This window comes from Rhopalosiphum maidis, chromosome 3 (genome assembly GCF_003676215.2).
Source record: "Rhopalosiphum maidis isolate BTI-1 chromosome 3, ASM367621v3, whole genome shotgun sequence".
Classification (NCBI taxonomy): domain Eukaryota; kingdom Metazoa; phylum Arthropoda; class Insecta; order Hemiptera; family Aphididae; genus Rhopalosiphum; species Rhopalosiphum maidis.
This window is the reverse complement of record NC_040879.1, coordinates 71,009,617-71,032,217: the sequence shown is the minus strand read 5'-3', so window position 1 is coordinate 71,032,217 and position 22,601 is coordinate 71,009,617. Positions and strand designations below refer to the sequence as shown.

The following is a 22,601-nucleotide window of genomic DNA, read 5'->3' as shown; positions in this document are numbered from 1 at the left end:
CTATTTAAGATACAATTTCGACCATTTGTGCGAATGTCTGTGTAATCAAGTAATATTTTTGTGTCGAAAAACTATAGACACCGCCAATATACTAGACAGCGACGTAAAGATGTTAATGGATTCTCTTCACAGATGTTTACTGTGTTGTCAACATTGCCTAACTGTGTATAATGAAGTAACAGTGGCATTAAATTACAACTGATAGTTTTAAGGTAACGTGTTTTTTTTTCACATGTGTCTAGGTGATAAGAAAGTATAATAATCAATTTAAAGAAAACGTATTGTGGGCAAAAGCCAAGCCCGTGTACAAATTTATCGAACGCTGCAAAAATTTAAAATATATATTGAAATCAAAAATAGTATTTAAAAGGTATCGATTTTATATAATAACTGTACATGACAGTCGCTGTTTATTGAAATGATAATAGCGATTAATGTAGGTTACTTAGTGACTGATTTTGACAAAATATTTTACCAGGTTAAACGTATACCATATAGACGTACCGAAACCAAATTTTTCGTTCACCCCGGGGAAATATTTCGTTAGAAATATGGATAAAACCGAACAACAATTCGATGCTGATATCAACGAATTGAAAGTTCCTTTAACTAAGATTTTCAATGTGCTCGACGATGTTTGGAATTATCATAACGATAGGTAACGAGCGATTAATAAGTTATGTGTATGGTGTAACAAATCGCATTGAATTAATTTAATTATTTGTGTTTATAATATTTTATAAGGTTTTATTGTCGACGAAAAATTTTACGATATAAATAGACATAAATAGACATCGATTGAATCGTATCATATTAAATTCAGATGGGAGCAATGAATACATTGATTTTACAATGATATAGGGTTTTTTTGTCTGTCGTCACATTTTGCGATAGTAAAATTGCTTTGATTTTTTATAAAGGCGTTGGTTTCTTGTAGAAAATTGGATTTAGTTGGTAATCTAGAGAAATAAAAGTAAAAAAATTCTCATCACATTTTTATAATCAAAAAACAAAAAAATAATAGTAATAATAATAATAATTAAAGGAAAAACAGAAATTTTGTAGTCAGTATTTTTTTGTGTGTGTGTGTGTGTGTGTGTGTGTGTGTGTGTGTGTGTGTGTGTGTGTGTGTGTGTGTGTGTGTGTGATTCCAAGGTAAATGATTATAGATACTTAAAATTTTCACTAAATGTTTAAATATTTATTTTTTATTTATGATAAAATTTTCAAAATATTTCTACTCTTTTTGAGCTATAAATGGGCATGACTGCATGAGAAATATTTAATTTTTTTTATATAAATGTTGATAAAAATGTATGAATCGATAAAAATACTTAAAATTTAATAAAAGGTTTAATTAAGTTATTTATTTTCTAATTGAAAAATATCAACAATATTTAGAGATAATAATTTTTATAATTATTTAAAGTTGGAATTTTGACAAAATTCGTCAAAATCGCAAAAATTGCAAACTATTTTATTGTTAGAAATTCATATTTGTTCCTTTTTTGTTATACTTAAGTTTTGAAAATTGTATACGAGATTCTTCGTACTGGAACGTTAAAATCAAAAAAATATATAAAGATAATTATATTTTATAAATATTATTTATTTCTAGTGTATATATTTTTACTGTCTTATGGTATTTACAAAAAATGTTCAATTTTTAGTTATACAAGTTTAAACACGGTATAAATATATAATATACTTTGATAATTAAATACTTATAATATAATATGTTTTTAGGAAAAAATTATATTAATGTTATTACTAAAAATAAACTAAATTATTTTAACAGCTACCTATATAACATAAAAAATATAAAGAAGTATACTTATGATATAAGCTAATAGACTATCTCCGCTTAGGACCATTTAAATGATACATCATTGAATTTAAATTGAACATATCCACAAGTGACACACTCGTCACCTGCTGTACATTGCAGAGCGATACCATTTGCCTACTGTTGTACAAAAATAAACTATTAATAATGTAAAATTTGTTAACACAAATGAATCGTTTGAAAAATATATTTCAACAATTTTTTTTTTCAAAATAACAATGAACTTAAGTATTAATTTATTTGATAATAGATTTCAGAGTAAAGTCAAACAATTATGTTTAAAAATCGAAGGGATAACGGACATGGCGTTGAAAACAGCCTGCAATGAAATAGATTGCATTAAAATATTACAGGGTTTACGATATTTCGTCGAGTGGCCGCCACTTAAGTACTATTTTCGTTTACAGACTAAATTAGTATATAAATTTTTAATGGACTATATTGCATCGGTGGTGGATAAAAATGAGTATTGGATACCTCACTATATGCCAAAATACTCGGGGATTTGTATAATGGCCATCACCCAGTACAACAAAATAACAATACTAAAAAATGTAAATTTATGCACTAATAATTATCATAACATAATATACATTAGTTATTTAGCCAAAATAATATTCGATATTTTTAAACACATTTCCAAAATATTATTTTCAACACTGTCTAATAAAATGCGGACCTATATGAAATAGGCTATCTTCGACCGGCCGTGGTTATTAACAAATTCTCTCGCTAAACAATTACGGGAGGCGTATTCTTCTTATGCAGACCTTTATCAGCGAAGGCTTAAGACTTCATTTAGAGCCTGGTGGGATCAGATTGATCCAGAAATCGAAGATCAACTGGACAACCATATTTTTATAAAAAATCAATTATCAAATCGTTGTTGGAAATTTACTTTAGGCCTAAAAAGGTATACCTAGATACATAAGTCTTATCATCTATTAGAAATGCACAAATTATTATGTTTTCTTGTAAAGTCACATCTATGATTTGACCGATGAAATTGTTTGCTGGAAGTTGATCAAAGTAGGAATGCCATATGAATACTCGGAATTTACCAAAATTGCTAAACAAATACGAATCTTACATAAAAACGTGACAGTGGTTCTGAAGGACTACAATTACATCATTGCTGGTACGTTTTAGCATTGTAGTTGATAATATTGTCTGAGGTAAGTTAATTTATGTCGTATGTATGGAATACAGGCTTATCTAAACAAGAAATACAAATGTTTTATGAAACAATAAATACGTGCGTTACGACAATAGATCCGCTGGCTACTAAATATACTTGGTCTCAATCAGACAATGTTAACAAATATCTTCCCAAATGTTATCAACAATTGGAATCAGTTAAGTCTTGTTTGAGTAAAGTTTATTACGGAAGATTTAAAAATATTTATATTTCTTATCGATCTATCAATAATAATGTTCAGGTCCAAAACATTGAAAATTGTTATAAGCAATGCAATACTGAAATTGTTGAAATATGTACACAAATATCTAATACGCCATTGTTCGGCAATGAACTAGAACTTATAAAAATAAATGGTTTGAATCATAAGAAGAAGAATGTCAGGTTTTGATTTTAAGTTTTTATTTTTTTAAATACTTTTTACTTAATACATAAACTAAAAAGATTTTTATTTCAATAGTAATAGAAATTCGGTCTTGAAAATTATCGGCTATTATAATGAAATTATTAGATACGTGACTGTTGTGTATGAAATATTTGAAAAAAACATTAAGCGTGTATGTAAAACCGTTATAAAATATTATGTTAGCTGTTTACAAATTAAAAATATGTATTGAGGTATACATTAATTCATCGCAAAAATAAATTGAGAAATTACGTTTTAAAACTATATTTGAATTCCAAAAATAGAAAAAAAAAATATATTTAAACTTGCAAATAAAAATGATGAATTAAAAATATTTACAAGTTCTTTAACAAATATTAACTGTAAATAGATTATGTTATTTTGGAAACACTACCTAATCAAAATTGATACTCTCGTACATAAGTCGTTAGTTCTTAATGTCAGATGGTCGATGAAAAACACTTTAGCACAACGAAGGGAAACTGTGTTTTTGATAAACGTCAGTTTGCATGGAAATGAGGTATGATTGATGGAAACTATACATTGTTGCTCTAACCTTTTTTGTTCACAACAAATCAATTGGTATGGTTGTCGGCAGATCAAATACCATCCGAGTTTATTACAAATAGTGGTATATTCCATGAAAGTACTTTTGGATATGACAACAGCATTAAAAGTTATACCCAGGTTGTGTCATACATTTAAAATCACGAACGTTAATCTGATGCCATACAGCTATGCGATCGCACACGACCAAGTGTGTTCTGACCTGCAGACGGAGATCGATATCAGTACGTCAAAATCAGAAATAACATTAATTTACTATTATTTGTTCACTAAAAATGAACCACAAATTTAATCTACGACACAATATTCCCGTGTTTATGTCGTAAACTTGTGTAAACTTATTATATATAAATTAACTATTACCTATGTTGTTATAACTTAATACACTCTAACGAGGTTGGTCGAGAGTTTATTTTTTAAACGATGTTTTTGACTTCAGTTCAATACAACCACAGTGTATTAATATTACGTTGGCCGTACGTGTTAAATTAGTAAATTTTTATTCTTGTGTTTTATTTAGCAACGAAGGATTTATTGATACAAATAAATAATTATATGAATACTTTTACGCAGTACAGTGATATTTGGACTAGGGACAAACAATATCATTTTAATAAATTTGAATCCAATGCGCATAATGCGGATTCCATTGATAAAGAAATTATGCTGTATGACAAATCAAACATACATTTTATAAATATCATATAATAATAAATTGTTATTAAATATATTTGCAGGTACCTCAGTTATATAAGCAAATTAAACGAGATGGAGACCGAAACGGCAGTATCTTGTAGTATTGTTAAGATCAGCGATATGATGAAGCAAATTATAAGACACTGTCAAGATTGGATTTCAAATTATTCAATATTACTTTTAGGCGAAACGACCACCCTTATCGAAGGATTTTATGACTATATTAAAATGAACGGTGAACGGTAGGTTTGAAACGTTACTACATATAATTAAAATAGAGTAATATGAGTTATTTGCTTTAAATTTAATAGTGTGCTGTTACCACCAGTTAACCTGGACGAAATGGTGGAATTTATTGAATATAAAAAAAAGTAGATTTAGAATGTATTGCCAAAAAAGAAGATATAAATTTAATCACTAAAAACGTGCTTATTATAGGTGTGTTTTCGATTAGATCTAAAATTATTTTAATTTTATGAAGGAACGTCATAGTTATATTTACCCTTTATAGACAAACATGAAATAGAAATGTCAGATATATTACGAAGCTTGTATAATAATTTACATAATTCGTGGAATAATTATACGATCTTATTGAATGAAGCGGAAGTGATGTTAAAAGAGAAACAAGAAGCATTCCACGACATGGTATTACGCGATCAAGAAATTTTCAAGGAAAATGTTGAAGATTTTAATACAATTTGGGAAGAATTTAAAGAAACCGAATCCAAAAATGTAGAATTGACTTCAAGAGGTTCGTTTAATACACTCTTATCGAAATTAGTTTTTATCATATTATTAATTTTGATAAATAAATTAAACTTAAATTGTATACAATGTATTCAATCATACTTCATTAAATTAATAATAATTATAAAATATATAAAACTATATTCGATAAGTACCAAAGAAAAGAATACAATTTTTAATACGTTTAAAAATACATTAATAAATGCCATAGTTTATTTGAGATTCTAAGTGCAACAGTGATAAGATTATATCAGTTTTACAGCTATTAAATTATTATTATTTTTTAATTTATTTTTTTAGTAACCACTGTTTTAAGTAGAACAAATACTTAAATATTTAACTTAAAGGGAGCTTACAGGTAAAAAATTGAATATATTTTTTATTTGGAAACACTTAATATTAAGATAATACTATAAATTATTAATATTATGTTAGAAGTAGAAATTTAAAAGTGCTTATAGTTGTGAAAAACATATTATGTATACTAAAAAAATTATTTCTGAGTAAAGGTGTATGCGAATATAATACAAGATTCTTCAAAATTTTATATCACAGCTATTAAAAAATTTTACAACTTTTTTATGATCATTTGGATTTCAAGTTGACAAAATTCGTCAAAATCCTAAATTATTTTGTAGACATAGAAACTAAAGACTGATACACCGTCTCCACTTAGAATCGTTTTTAATCATATTCAATGAATTATCATTGATTTCAAATTACAGTTGACTACTCAATTTACGATATACACGCAACACCTTTCATACATCAAAGCTAATTTTTTGTAATTTTACATTATATTACAGCGGCTTTAGTTCGCTTGTCAATACTGCGGGGAAAATATCAAAAAATAAAAAGGGAAGAAAAACAATTAAAATATAATCTTGCAATATTTAATTTGAAATATGTGAAGCCACCACGACTTAATATGAAAAAAGTGAATTAAATCATTTTAATATTACATAACTCACTAAAATTGATTTTAAATTAGTTAATTTATTATTTATAAAATAATGATTTTAAATTGATTAACAAATGTTTCAATATATTAACTTAATTGAATGTTAAGAAAACAATGAGTTAAAAACTATTAAATTAGTAATTACATTTCATAATGGTTTAAGATTCATTATAATATCAAAAAATATTATAACACATTGTATGTAATTCTCTTAGGAAATGGTTTTCTTACATGAAACTTTTAAAATTGCTCGAAGTTGGGATAATACTTGGAAAAAATATAAATCTGCCAATTTTTGGGCAATTAAAGTATCTAAAATAGAAGTATCCGTACAAACTATTTACAAAGTGTTAACTTCTGCATTGAGATTGCAAAAAGATCAAAGTTGGAAAATAATAGAAATCAAACGCGATATTATAGACGCTTTTAGGCGTGTTCTACCACTAATTAATGATTTGAAAAATCCAGCAATGCGCAACCGCCACTGGGATGAAGTACGAGAAGCGATGACTAAGTTAGTGATTATTATAGTACCTATTATTATATAATAAAAAATCTCCAAATTTAAAATTGAATGACATTCCAAAGATATTTCAATGAAACTGATCCCAGTTTTACTTTGGAATTAATAATGCAAATGCAAATGCAAAAATACGGAAATCAAATAAGTGAAATTTCAAGTAAAGCAACAATGGAACTAAATATAGAAAACGTAAAAGTCTTCCAATATGTATTAATTAAATATATATTTAACCTACGCAATTATTTATATTTCTACTTAGTCAATAAAATCAATAGCAGATACATGGACTTACATGGATTTAAACATAAGTTATTCTAGTGATGAAGACATATATCGTATTTCAGTATCCGATGAAACATTACAAATGTTAGAAGAACATCTAGTGCAACTATATTCTATGAAAGGATCAAAGTAAAATAATCATTATTTAATCCTTTTTAATTTTTATTTACAAATATTTTTGTTTAGATATATTTCCATATTCTTCAAGGAGGCCGACTATTGGTCAAAAGGAATTTCCCTCGTCACAGAAGTTTTAGAAATAACACTTTCTGTTCAAAAACAATTTTTATATGCAATGGTATATACAAATTGTTAATAACTTATGTATTTATTTCTTTAATTTCTTTTACCATCTTAGAACATATTTAAAGGAGATGATATTCGCAAACAAATTCCAAAAGAAGCAAACGACTTTGATTTATTAACACAAGAGTGGAAACAGATAACATATAAAATGTTTACAGACAGTAATCTGTTTAAGGCAACCCGTTCAAAACGTATATATCGTGTTTCTACAATATATATTAGAATTTATTAATCTTTATTGTTCTAAATTAAATTTATACTTAGCTCTATTAAAAAAATTGAATGCCATGAGTGCGCGGTTAGAAGAAACCCAGAGAGCACTAGAGTTATACATGGAGACAAAGCGAAACATCTTTCCCCGGTTTTATTTTATATCCAACGATGACTTATTAGATATACTAGTACATTCAAATAATCCAAAGCGTCTGCAACCACATTTTAAAAAATGTTTCGACAATATTAACAAATTAAAACTCACAGTAAGTAACATAATAACAATACTTAATATTTTCATACAATATGACGTATTATTAAAAATTTAAATTAAAGGATAATGAAAAATACGCCATAGGAATGTATTCGGCTGACGGAGAATACATACCTTTCATTTCTAATGTTGAGTGTTCTGGACCTGTAGAATATTGGCTTAGTACTGTTGGTAAATTTCGTAAATTTCTTTAAATTCTCTCGCAATTAAAATTGCATGTTTAATTATAGAATCAGTAATGCGAAATACACTTAAAAATAAGTTGAAATTTGTACTAGAGGCATTGAAGAAAAACCTTAAGACTCGTGATCAATGGATATTAAACTGGCCAGGACAATTGTGTATTACAGCATCTCAAGTGTGTTTTTTTTTTTTTTTAATTTTTAGTTTATTGCATCATAATGATTTTTAAGATCCACTGGACAGCCCAATGTACAGTAGCGTTATTACAATCCAAACATGCTGGAGTCAGTAAACCGTTAAAACAACTCAGGAAAAAACAGAAAAAAATGTTATTAAGATTTTCGGATGCTATTCGTGGAGATCTTGCAAAAATAGATCGTTTAAAAATTGTTTCATTGGTCACTATCGAAATACATGCTAGAGATGTAGTCGATCATATGTATAATTCTAGTAAGTGAAATATTAATTATACAAATCTAATCTTAATCTGTTTGATTAATAATAATCAAGAACCTTTCTTCTTCTTGTGATTAACCGTATACAGAGTGTATTGACGTGACCGACTTTGAATGGATGTCACAATTACGATTTTATTGGAATAAAAAGAAAGCGAACTAACCATCCGACAAACAAATACTGAACAACAATATGGCTATGAGTACTTAGGTAATTCTGGGAGATTAGTCATCACGCCATTGACAGATAGATGTTATATAACAATGACTACTGCACTAAATTTGTTTCGTGGCGGTAGCCCAAAAGGACCTGCAGGTACAGGAAAAACTGAAACTGTAAAAGATTTAGGGAAAAATTTAGCATATTATGTCATTGTCATAAATTGCTCAGATGGCTTGGATTATAAGAGCATGGGACGTATGTTTTCCGGTAAATATACACCACATTTTGTACTATGTTACTTTTATTCTACCATTTATCTTAATTTTTATTCTATATCTTAATCTTGTTACTAAAAGGACTTGCACAACAAGGTGCTTGGGGTTGTTTTGATGAATTTAATCGTATAAATATCGAAGTGTTGTCAGTCGTAGCACAACAAATATTGTCTATATATTCTGCCCTCGCCTCTCAAAAACATAAATTCGTATTCGAAGGCACACCTATCAGACTCATACGTACGTGTGGTATTTTTATAACAATGAATCCTGGATACGCCGGTAGGACAGAATTACCTGATAATTTAAAGTCAATGTTCCGTGCCATATCCATGATGGTTCCTGACAGCAAACTCATTGCTGAGATCATGTTATTTGGAGAAGGTTTTAGAGAAACCAGAGTCTTAGCCAACAAAGTTTACATTTTATTCGTGTTGTGTAAACAAAAACTTAGCAAACAAGATCATTACGAATTTGGACTTAGAGGCCTAGTTTCGTTAATAAGATATGCCGGACAGTGTAGACGACAAATCCGAGTATGATAGATGACGAGGTATAAACTACTTTTACGTATTAAACAATGAATATTTGAAAAATAAATAAATTGATTTGTCACTAATTTTAATATTAAAATATGTAATTAGGTTCTATTATTGGCAATGCATAACATGAATTTAGCAAAACTTACAGTAGATGATCTTCCAATATTTTTGGGCATTGCAAAAGATTTATTTCCCAGTATCACTCTACCAGAAATTAAAAACGATCAACTTATCCGTGCAATAAAGCAATGTATGGCAAAAAAAAATCATCAACCATCAGAAGCTGCTATTGCAAAAATCATTCAGTTGTATGAAACCAAAGTTTCTAGGCATTCTGTCATGATATTGGGACCCACTGGAGCGGCAAAAACTGCTACATGGAAAACTTTAAAAGAGGCAATGGAATTATTAAAAACAGAGAAAATTGAATCATTTGTATCAGTTACTGTAAGTCTAAAGTTTTTATTTTAAATAAAAAGGGAGTAAAACATGTTATAAATAAATATAGTTTGAGTTACTGTACTCAATATACTTTGTTTCATATAAGAGTACCTCCATGATCGTCTTTTGTGCGCGGAGGTGGTAATGGGTACTGGTTACCATCTGAGGTTTTTATTATATCATGCAAAGCAAAGAAATACAATAATAGTAATAACATAATTATAAATTACAATGTGATCACTTATCATGCTGAAACACCAAAATAAATTATTGAATTAAAAATGATTTAGAATTTTTAAAGTACAATTTTTAGTCATTTTACAGTATTTATATTTCATATTTGTATATATTTATGTGTATGTTGTATATTGTCTAAATTATTTAATAGGAATATCCTTTGAATCCTAAAGCACTCACCCTTGGTGAACTATATGGAGAATATAATTCTTCTCAAGATTGGATGGATGGTGTATTATCATCTTTGATGCGTACAGTTTGTTCAGGTTATTAATATTTTTAAATATACAAATCATGAAATCATAACAACTCAATTGTTTATAACAAATTATATTTAATACTTAAAATAACGTGTTTTTTTAAATTATTTTACTTTATTTATTTAATTGATGTAATATATATATATATATATATATATATATTATCAAAATCACAGATAATAGTCTTGAACAAAAATGGATACTATTCGATGGCCCAGTTGATGCCCTTTGGATAGAAAATATGAATTCGGTGATGGACGACAATAAAGTATTGACGCTTATTAATAGCGAACGAATTACAATGCCTGAACAGGTAAAGCAATTGTAATACATTTAAACGACAAACATTGTATAAATATACTGGGAAACATTTGATACTGACTATTCAAATTAGGTTACCCTTCTTTTTGAAGTAGAAGACTTAGCTGCTGCATCTCCAGCTACTGTTTCTAGATGTGGAATAGTGTACAATGACTATAAGATTTTGGCTGGAATTTGTATTGTAAATCATGGTTAACAAAATTTCAATATCAACCATACAAGACTATTGTGAGTACCTAATGAATCATTGTTTTAAATATACATAATAATTAAATACAAAATTAATATTTTTAGATAGAAAAAAATTTTAATAAATATGTAACTGCTGTGCTTGAATTTAAGCGGTTAAACTGCGTTGAAACTGTTCCTTTACCCGAATTGAGTTCTATTGTTACATTATGTACATTACTTGAATGTTTTACATCTAATGATTTAGCTATTAATACGCCAACTGGATTAGAACCAGATGATTACGAACATCTTATTAAATTATGGTTTCTGTTTTGGTAACAACTAATACAAATAATTAAAAATATAAAATACATCTGAAAAATAACTTTACAGTGTGGTTTGGTCAATTTGTGCAGTAGTTAATGAAGATGGTCGTAAAAAAATTGACACTTTTTTTAGAGAGAAAGAAGTAGTATTTCCAGTAAGCGATACAGTTTATCACTATTACGTCGATACGAAATCTGCTCAATTTTATCACTGGGATAATTTTTTACGTGATAGTTCTTGGATATACAATACAGAGTACACATTGCATCATTTTTGTATGCATCCGCTCAATAATTTTATTTTCAGATTACCTTTTTTCAAAATTATCGTTCCTACGATTGACACCGTTCGTTACAATTATCTTGTAGAAGCTTTTTAAGTAAAAGCGACCTGTATTATTAGTTGGCCCAGTTGGCACCGGAAAGACATTGACTGTTAAAAAAGCACTAGATGTTTTGGATAAAAATAAATTTTTAAATTTAACAATTAACATGTCAGCACAAACTACAGTGCATAATATTCAGGAAAACATTGAAGGACGATTGGAAAAACGTACAAAGGATACATACGTTCCTCTATCAAGTACTTAATACAACATTTTCAATGATAATATTATACATAAGATCTGCATCTTAAAAATTATATACAATCTCTATTCTCTTGGCACGTCTTTGTTTAATTATTTTTTTTTATTAACTACTTTGATATTCAGATAAGACGTTGGTGACATTTTTGGATGACATGAACATGCCTGAAAAAGAAATTTATGGAGCTCAAGCACCACTAGAATTGATTCGACAATGGATAGACTACGAGTATTGGTTTGATCGACATAGTCGATTATTGAAGTATGTGAAGAATATGCTCCTGATTGGTGCAATGGGACCACCTGGAAGCGGCAGGAGCACCATTAGTAATAGACTGTTGAGTTCCTTTAGTGTGATAAACTTAACGTTTCCCGAAGAAGCGCAAATATCAAACATTTACATGTCAATGTTAAGCCAACATTTAAAATCATTTGTAGAACACATACGCAACCTAAGTAAAGTTTGGATATTAAAATATGTTACTCTGTGTTGATATCATGATTATGTTGACAATTTTTTTTCCTCGTTTTAGGAAATGGATTAACCAACATGACATTAAATCTTTACAAAAGTGTAGTAGCTAATTTGCTGCCAACGCCAGCAAAAATGCACTATTTATTCAATTTGAGAGATATATCTAAAGTGCGTCATTCATCTTTTAATATAACATACAAATTCTATATTTATTAAGTTTATTTAAAAATATGCTGAAGATTTTTTTGACACATTGTTACGTGTATAATTCTGTCTCTTAATAGTTTATTTAATTTTTAGGTATTTCAAGGACTGTTGCGCAGTAATACCGATAGTCAGACAACTGACAATGCGATGTTGCGGCTTTGGTGTAATGAAGTGTTTCGCGTATTTAATGACAAATTAATCGACGAGAAGTAAATTATTCAAGATTCCTGTGATAATATGCAAACATTTAATAATTGTATTAATTCTGATAACTACGTTACAGCGATCGAGAATGGTTCATGGATCAAATTAATGTTCAACTGGGAAAACAATATGACATGACTTATCGAAGTCTATGCTCATCAGAACAAGGTCTAATATTCTGTGATTTTCTGAACAAGAATTCACGATACATGGAAGTTACAGATGAAAAATACCTACGTGAATTTATTAACGAAAGTTTAAACAATTACAATTTAAGCTTTGGAGTTATACCAATGAACCTCGTACTATTTAGGGACGCGATTGACCATATATGTCGTATCGTCAGAGTTATATCCCAACCAAGGGGCTATATAATGCTAGTCGGCATTGGTAAATTGTTACTTTTTTTTATTTTTCTGCTTTAATAATATTATGAAAATTGAATTATTTTTCTAATAGGTGGATCCGGGCGATCCTCACTTGCAAAAGTCGCGAACTGGTTATGTGATTACAAAATGTTTACAATTGAATTGAATAAATCGTATGCGATAGGAGATTTCAGAGAAGACTTAAAACGCTTGTATTATCAAACGGGAGTGAGAGATCAACCGACATCGTTTTTATTTAATGACACACAAATTGTAAATGAAATGTTTTTGGAGATCATAAATAACATATTAAGCACTGGTGAAGTACCACAACTGTACAAAGAAGAAGAGTTTGATGAGGTTAGGATACTTAATTCAAGTTGAAATACATTGTGAGTTTATTTTTACTTTCTTTAGATTAAAGAACAATTATCGAATGCTGCTAAAAGAGAAGGTGTTCCAGAAACAACAGATGATATTTATTCATTTTTCCTAGATCGCGTAAGAAGTAATCTTCACGTTGTTCTATGTCTTAGTCCGATTGGAATTAAATTTAGGTATGTTTAATTTAATCAATTAGTTATTAAAAAAAAAGAAAAGAAAAAATCAAGTTTTAAACACGAATGGGTGAACAGTACATTTTTATCATTTATTGTTGTAAATGGAAAACGTAAACTCTTTCTATAGGTGAGTAAAAATATAGAGGACTGAATGTGGTTACTTTATCTAAAATATTATTTTTCAAACACGACATAAATTATATGATTTGCTGGGATCCATTTTTAGTTTTTGACTCATCGTCAAATTATTAATATTTGTGATGAAATAGTGACAATAGATTCTAAAAATTAGATGAGGTAAAAACAAAGACGATTATAATACATAAGGTATAATATATACTATACTATAGATTATAGTGATAATACTATACCATATTCGACGTAAATAATATGATACATTATAGAAATTTTCGATGATTACATACCCAGTGTATGGGTATACTGGGTTTGTAACACTTATAATTATTTACTTACTAAATTTTTAAGTAATTTGAGTAAATAAAAAAATCGATAGACAATATCTTTTATTATCGTTACAGACATGTCAATTTTTGTAGTAAAGAAAATGTAAACATTTTTTGTAATTCACTATTTAAACATAATTTCGTATATTTTCTAAATAAAAAGTATTTAAATAATATTCAATGTATGTTTTGATTATATCATATAGTGTATACATTTTCTTACTTCTACAATATCTATTTATACATTATCGTACAAATACGTGATCAAATAAATTTTTAATATCAAATCACAAAGAGTTATTTAGAACCATATAATCGATTTACTACAGATATAAAAAATAAATAGGTTCTTTTAGATTTTCTAGAAAAATTAAAAATATTTTTATTGATATTTCAAATATTTATAAATAGCTTTATAAAATAAATTATTTTACTGATTTTTGTTTTGTTTTTTAATTGTAAAAATTAGAACACGGTTACGTCAGTATCCTTCATTGGTAAACTGTACTACAATTGATTGGTTTTTGGATTGGCCTAAGGAAGCTTTACTTGAAGTGGCATTTAACTCTCTTAGTACTGTAGAAGTGTTGGCTACTATAACTGGTGCACCAAGAGTAAGAATAAAAATATATATAATTGATTATAAGTATAATGGATTACGAACAGACAATATTTTCTCGTGAAAAAATACTAGCATAACTATTTCCTCTAACAAAATTTTTAATTTCGGAAAAAAATACTGTGGAACTCACTTCTACTACATAGTAGGTTTCAAATACAACTCATCCTAAAATAGATCACTGCAATGGCATGGTTTACATTTTAATTCAATGTTCAAAAACTTTGTTTTTAATCTAAAAATAATTATCATATAAGGTACGGTAAAACTTGAAATACATTATATATATACACATTTTTCACATTTGTAAATTATATATGTACATATAAATATTATAATACCACGAATGGCTTGAACTACATTATCAAGCCACGATATCGTTGATTAATAATCACAAAAATGCTAAAAAAAAATTAATTACTATTGATAGCTTAAAAGTAGTTAATATGTTTTCAGAAATAAAAAGTAAACATATTACTAGTATTTTTTAAAGAAACTCTACACACATAAATTCTCCGTTTCGTTACAATTTAATATACAATTTATTAGAATGTTATAATTTAATGAAAAAATAATCATATACCTATATGGTAATGTAATGTCCCATAGTATCTATTAGAAGTCTTAAAAATTATTTCAATCATTAATTTTTTTAATTATTTTTTATCCAATCATAGACTAAATAAAGTTATTTATTGTGTTAATAATCATTTTTTTTTATTGCTCTAGTATTTAAAATCAAAATGTAGATAATAGCCATGTAGGATACTATAGTTATACTTTTTATTCACCATTCTTTTCATTATTTTTTTAAAATAATTATTGTTGATACTATGATAATTCATTATTAATGTAAGCAACTAAGTATTCTTACTATATCCAACTTAAATTAGTAAATCTAACTAAGATAACAATTAAAAACTCCCAGATATACAAAAGACGTGCTTATAAAAACTTATTTTTACAGTTGTAAGATTAATTGTATATTAAATTTATTTTTAGGTATTCCATGTTGATTCAATATCTTTATCAGAGGTAATATTCACACAAATTAATATTATTTTTACGATTTATTTCTATTGTATTTCTATATTATAGTCGGAATTGAAACTATGTATTGCAAATATATTCGCTATTATTCACCACTCTGTAGGAGAATATTCTAAGATGATGATTTCAGAATTAAAGCGATACAATTACGTTACACCTACAAATTACTTAGAACTAGTAACTGGATATAAAGAGTACCTCAAATAGATAATATATATTGTATACATTAATTGATTAAGTTATTTTAAACAGAACATTACATAAGAAACGAATAGAGGTTGCGAATAAAGCAAATAAATTAAGAAATGGTTTGTTTAAAATAGACGATACCAGTGAAAAAGTAGCTGGAATGACAGTAGATTTAGAAAAAGCTACAAAAATTGTTCAGAGCATATACCATGGAGTGTGATGAATTTCTATCAGTTATTTTAAAACAAACATCAATAGCTGACCAACAAAAAACTGAAGTTGACGAAAAAAGTATTAAAATCAAAGAAGAAGAGATTGTGTGCCAAGAATTGTATAAATTGGCAATGATGATTTAGAAAAGGCTTTACCTGCGCTAGAAGAAGCTATGGAAGTGAATAATTATATAATAAATAACATTGATTTATTACAATTGGTAAATATAAGAATAGGCAGTATAAATATATACCTATTATCTAGGCTTTAAATGCACTCAATAAAAAAGATCTTGCTGAAGTAAAATCTTTTTCAAAACCACCACATAGAGTGAAATTAGTTTTAGAGGCTGTAATGATATTAAAACAATCTGAACCTAGTTGGACTGAAGCCAAAAGACAATTAGGAGATCCAAATTTCTAACCCAGGTTAGTTTTTAAATAAAATAAGTTAAATACATTTAAGTTGTATTAAATAATACGTTTAGTTAAGAGATTTTGATAAAGATCACGTGTTACCGAAAGTATTAAGAAAATAAACACATATACAGCAAATCCAGAGTTTGAACCGGATAAAGTAGGAGCTCAATCAATAGCTGCTAAATCACTTGCTCAGTGGGTCATCGCAATAGAAAAATATGCTATCATTTACAAGTACGACATATTACGAGTATACATATATATTATATATATGTATGTAATATATAAATACAATATAAAAATATTTCTTATATATTAGAATTGTAGCTCCCAAAAAAGAATCCGCCGATGCAGCATTGTCTGATCTTAAGCAAAAGGAAACTGAATTACTTACTGCACAACAGAAATTATCTGACATACAAATACTGTTATTGAAATTAAAAACCGATTTTGACAAAAAAATGGAAGAAAAAGAACAATTGGTTAAAAAGGTAAATTTAATTAATTAAAATTTGTATATTAATTAATAAAAAATGTTAATTTATAGGCAGATACTTTGAAAAGAAATCTTGATAGAGCAGCTTCATTAATTGAAGGACTATATGACGAAAAAATACGATGGACAGAAACTGTAAAACATTAGATATAAATTTTGATTATTTACCGGGTGACTGTCTACTGAGTATAGCATTTGTTTCGTATATGGGTCCATTTTTATTTAAGTATAGAGATATACTTTTCAAACTATGGACAAATTCAGTGAAAGATATGAAAATTCCAAATAATCCAACATATGACAATAAAAGATTTTCTATCTGATCCGGCTACTATAAGAAACTGGAATATTCATGGTTTACCCAACGATGACTTAAGCACAGAAAATGGAATTATTATAAGTCGTAGCTCGAGATGGCCATTGATTATAGATCCACAATGTCAAGCTTTGAAATGGATAAAACACATGGAAGCTGAAAACGATTTGAAAACTATTGATTTTTGTTTACCCAACTACATGAATATTTTGGAAATGGCACTACAAAATGGAAATCCATATTGTTACAAATATCTTCTGAAACATCTCGATCCCTCGGTGATGCCAGTTTTATCAAAATCGATTATAGAAAAGGTAAATAAATCAAAGTCCATTGTTTGATATATTTTAAGAATAAAATAAATTCAGTAATCATTCATTTTCTTTTAGAAAATCAACTTTATATTAAAATGGGTGATAATATGTTACCATATAATGATAATTTTAGATTTTTTATTACAACAAAATTGAGAAATCCGTATTATCCTCCTGAAATTTTTACACGAACAACAGTAGTTAATTTCGCAATTAAAGAAGAAGGCCTTGAAGACCAACTTTTGGACGTTGTGATCACAATGGAAAAACCAGAATTAAAAATACTTAAAGATAATCTAATAATTAACATTGATAAAGGTAAAAAAACACTGGTTGAACTGGAAGATGAACTTCTTAGACTTCTCAATGAGATTGAAGGATCGCTGTTAGAAAATGATGAACTTTTCCAAACATTAGATTCATCAAAAATTACATCAGCAAGTGTTAATGAACAACTTCAAACCTCTTTTTCAACTCAGATTGATATTGATGTTGCTCGAGAGGTATGACTAAATATTTATTGATTAAAAAAAAAAACATTTTTAACTAAATATAAATAAAATAAATCATAATATATAAATTAATATAATATTATTTAAAAGTATATTGACTTAAAAATGTATTTCAGTAAATGATTATTTTGCAGGGTTATAGAACTTGTGCTAAACGAGCATCCATTTTATTTTTTGTTCTTAATGAACTTAATCAAATCGATCCTATGTATCAATTTTCATTAGATGCATATATGGATTTATTTGAGAATTCAATAAGAAAAAGTGAAAAAAATGAAGTACTCTTTGAAAGATTAAATCATTTGAATTCTTACCATACATATGCAGTATATAAAAATACTTGTCGAGGGCTATTTGAAGTTCACAAATTATTATTTTCATTTCAAATAATCATAAGTTTATTAATGGCAGATGACTTAATACCTGCATATGAAATGGAATTTCTTTTAAAGGGTGGTATAGTAGTTAATAAAGTAGAACAGTCAGAAAATCCTTGTTCATGTATGTCTATAATTATTCAATCTTAAAAATGAAAAATACATTTTTATTTTATTTTAAAGCTTGGCTGTCGTCGTCCAATTGGGATAATATTTCCGAATTAAATAAATTACCGGGGTTTCTTGGAGTAGAAAAATCTTTTGAGCAGTTCTCTCGAGAATGGAAACAATGGTATATGTCTTCGAATCCGGAATCATTAAAACTTATTGGTGAATATTAATTAAGCTTAGATATATCAGTTAAAACTAATTTGTATCCAATAGGAAATTGGAATGAGAACACTAATTCATTTCAAAAAATGTTATTCGTAAGATCTTTGCGGTTAGACAGATTATCATTTGCGATATCAAATTTTATTGTCAGTAAGCTCGGTTCTAAGTTCATAGAACCACCAGTTATGGATGTTAAAGTGCACTAGAAGATTCTAGTTGTAAGACACCATTGATATTTTTGTTATCTCCTGGTGTGGATCCAACTAATACATTAGTTGCTTTGGCTTCAAATTTTAATACAACTTATGCATCTCTATCTCTGGGTCAAGGCCAATCATTAGTTGCAACACAGTAATATAACTTAAAATTAAAACTTAATTTGAAATAATTTTTATTTATATCAATAGATTAATCGAAGAAGGTCAAAAAAAGGGCATGTGGGTATTTCTTGCTAATTGTCATCTTTCTTTGTCATGGATGCCACAATTAGATAAAATAGTTGATGTTATGCAAGATGGTAAATCTCACCCAGATTTCCGATTGTGGCTAAGTTCAAATCCTAATCCCGATTTTCCTATAGCGCTATTACAAAGCGCATAAAAAATGACAACTGAACCACCAAAAGTAATTAATAACAATTTAAAAATAACAAAAATAATAATAGTAATAATTTCGTATTAAATTGGTATTATAATCAGGGATTAAAAGCAAATATGAAACGTTTATATACCAGAATATAACCGATCAACAGTTCGAAAAATGCAATTCACAAGAAAAATACAAAAAATTAATATTTTCACTTTGCTTTTTTCATTCAATATTAATTGAAAGAAAAAAATTTCAAAATCTTGGATGGAACGTGATTTACAGTTTTAGTGATTCCGATTTTGAAGTAAATTATTATATTATATTATATTTTAAGAATACTTGTAAATTTTTAATATTATATTGACTTAGAAATGACATTAGTGTAGTAGAATATAGCTAAACATAATTTTTCAATTTTTTGTTTTAGGTATCAGAAAATTTACTATCCATATATTTAGATGAATATGAAGAAACTCCTTGGAAAGCTTTAAAATATTTAATTGCTGGATTTTTATGGTGGTCATGTTACTGACAACATGGACAGAAGACTTCTAGACACTTATATTGCACAATATTTTAATGAAGATGCAATTAAAACACCCCATTACAGGTATTGTATACCTATCATTTAATTTTATTATTGTTATAAAAAAAAAAAAATTCTCATAATTATTAATTAGTTGAAAGCTACAGTCATTATTTACAACGATGTAATACGTAATCAATATTAATTATTAAAAACAATGCTTGGTATACTATTATAAATATTTTACTTAAATGTAAATAATTTTGTTCTATAATTATTTCGGATGATTAATATGCTACATTGAAATTACATACATTCCACATAACTTATAATCTTATAATAACTCACTAGGAAATTATGGTAAAATTCTATAAAATTATCTGTCATATATTTAATAATATATAAACTTTAACAATTATTAGAACTGTTGCAATATGTATATTATTTTTTTTTCATAAATTTGTATTATTTAAATTTATTCAAAAGTCTTTTAACTATGAAAACTGTTATTCAATTATTTTAAAACCTATAATTTTCTATAAATAATTTAATATGGTTGAATACATGCTTGACAATTCTTAACACATGACTTATTTGTATACAGTCTATTATATATTTGTTAAAAAAAAAAAAACATTTATCCAATATGTAAATAGGTAATACATTTAAAGTAGGTATATAATTAAGATTTTTGGATATCTTTTAGTTTATTTGATTTATTGAAGATTATTTTTAAATATTCTAAAAATAGATTATATTTGTAACACCACAAAATATTTAAGTCTAGATCTTAAAAACATTTAAGAAGTCGACACGTTCTTTTAAAAATATAACTAAAACTTTAATCGTTTATTCAAAATGCAGAAATAAATATTTTTATGGTTTATATAGATTATCTTCATTATCAAATTATTTTATCCCAAGAGATGGAAATTTACAAATGTACAGAAATTATATTGATTCGTCCAATGTAGATAGCCCCGAAATATTTGGACAACATGGTAATGCTGAAATGGCTTCTTTGATGGGAGAGAATCGTATAATTTGCGATGCCCTCATGATTTTACAAGGACAATCAACAGTAGCTGAAGAAATACAGAAGGCAAAGTTTTAGATTTATCTTCTAAAATTCTAAAAAAACTACCGGATCTTATTGATTATGATACTACCGCAAAAAATATTAAAAGATTCCCATTGGATATTGTACTGTTACAAGAGGTATTTTTTGTGTCTTTTTTTGCTTTAAATTTATGAAAACCTAAATTAAATTAGAGGATGTTGTTGTATATACGGGCCTGGGTATCCAACGAAAATCTTATAAATTAAATAACTTTTGTTCTAATCAATATTTTTTAAATAAATACTTTTAAATATAATACATAGACACCTGTCTTACATTTTTTATTTTTTTATTTTTAATTCTGAAAATAAAAAAAAAATAAAATTGATAAAAAATTTTCCGAAATTGTCAATTTGTGAATCTAATTTTGAAAAAAATATAGATGGTAAAAACATTTATTTTAGTCGAGTGGCTGATTTTTTACAAATATCAATATTCTCGTTAGGTAAATTACGATCTAATTCATGTTAGAAACATAATTATTTGAAAAAAAAAAAAAAAAAAAAAAATTGTAAAAAATCAGTCACTTGACTTAAATAAATTTTTTTACCATCTAAATTTTTTTTTAAATCAGATTTACAAATTTACTATTTTGAATATTTTGGACATTTTTATAGTCAGTTTTTAAGTTTTTTATTTTCGTTATTAAGAAAATAAAAATAAAAATGTAACGCAAGTTCCTATGAATTATATTTAAAAGACGTTTTATAAAATATTTATTAGAACAAAGAGATTTCATTATTTCATTTGACAGATCTCCGTACGACACCTTGTATATATACAGTAAAACTTCCATATAACAAAGTCGAATAAGCAACTAAAAAAAATATAATATGGAGGAATTCGTTAAATAGAATTATGTATTCTCATTAACAATGAAGATCATAGTTCTTAAAAATATTTCGTTAAACAAAACATTTCGTAAAATGGAAGTTCGTTTTATGGAAGATTCACCGTATATATATATATATAATTATATATACATTTTGAATGTTCAAAACTTACTTAGAAACATGTTGTTTGTTATTAACCTTAAATAGTTAAATATAATAATAAGGTTCGATTTAAACTAATATCAAAAATAACCGAATAACGTAAATTCTTTTAAACATAACATTTTACTAAGTTATTCAAGTAAGACGGAGACGGAGACGAGACCTCATAAAAATAATAAATATTACTAAAAAAAAAAAATATTATTTTTCCATTTACAATACATGTCAGTTAAATTAAGTAATAAATGTAATTATTATACTATGATTGTTCTT

At 27.0% G+C, this 22,601-nt stretch overlaps 1 pseudogene; it reads left to right on the top strand.

Moving 5' to 3' along the window:
• Positions 1 to 551: 551 nt before the first annotated feature.
• LOC113558231 overlaps positions 552 to 22,601 on the top strand; it is a 44,118-nt pseudogene continuing 22,068 nt past the window's right edge.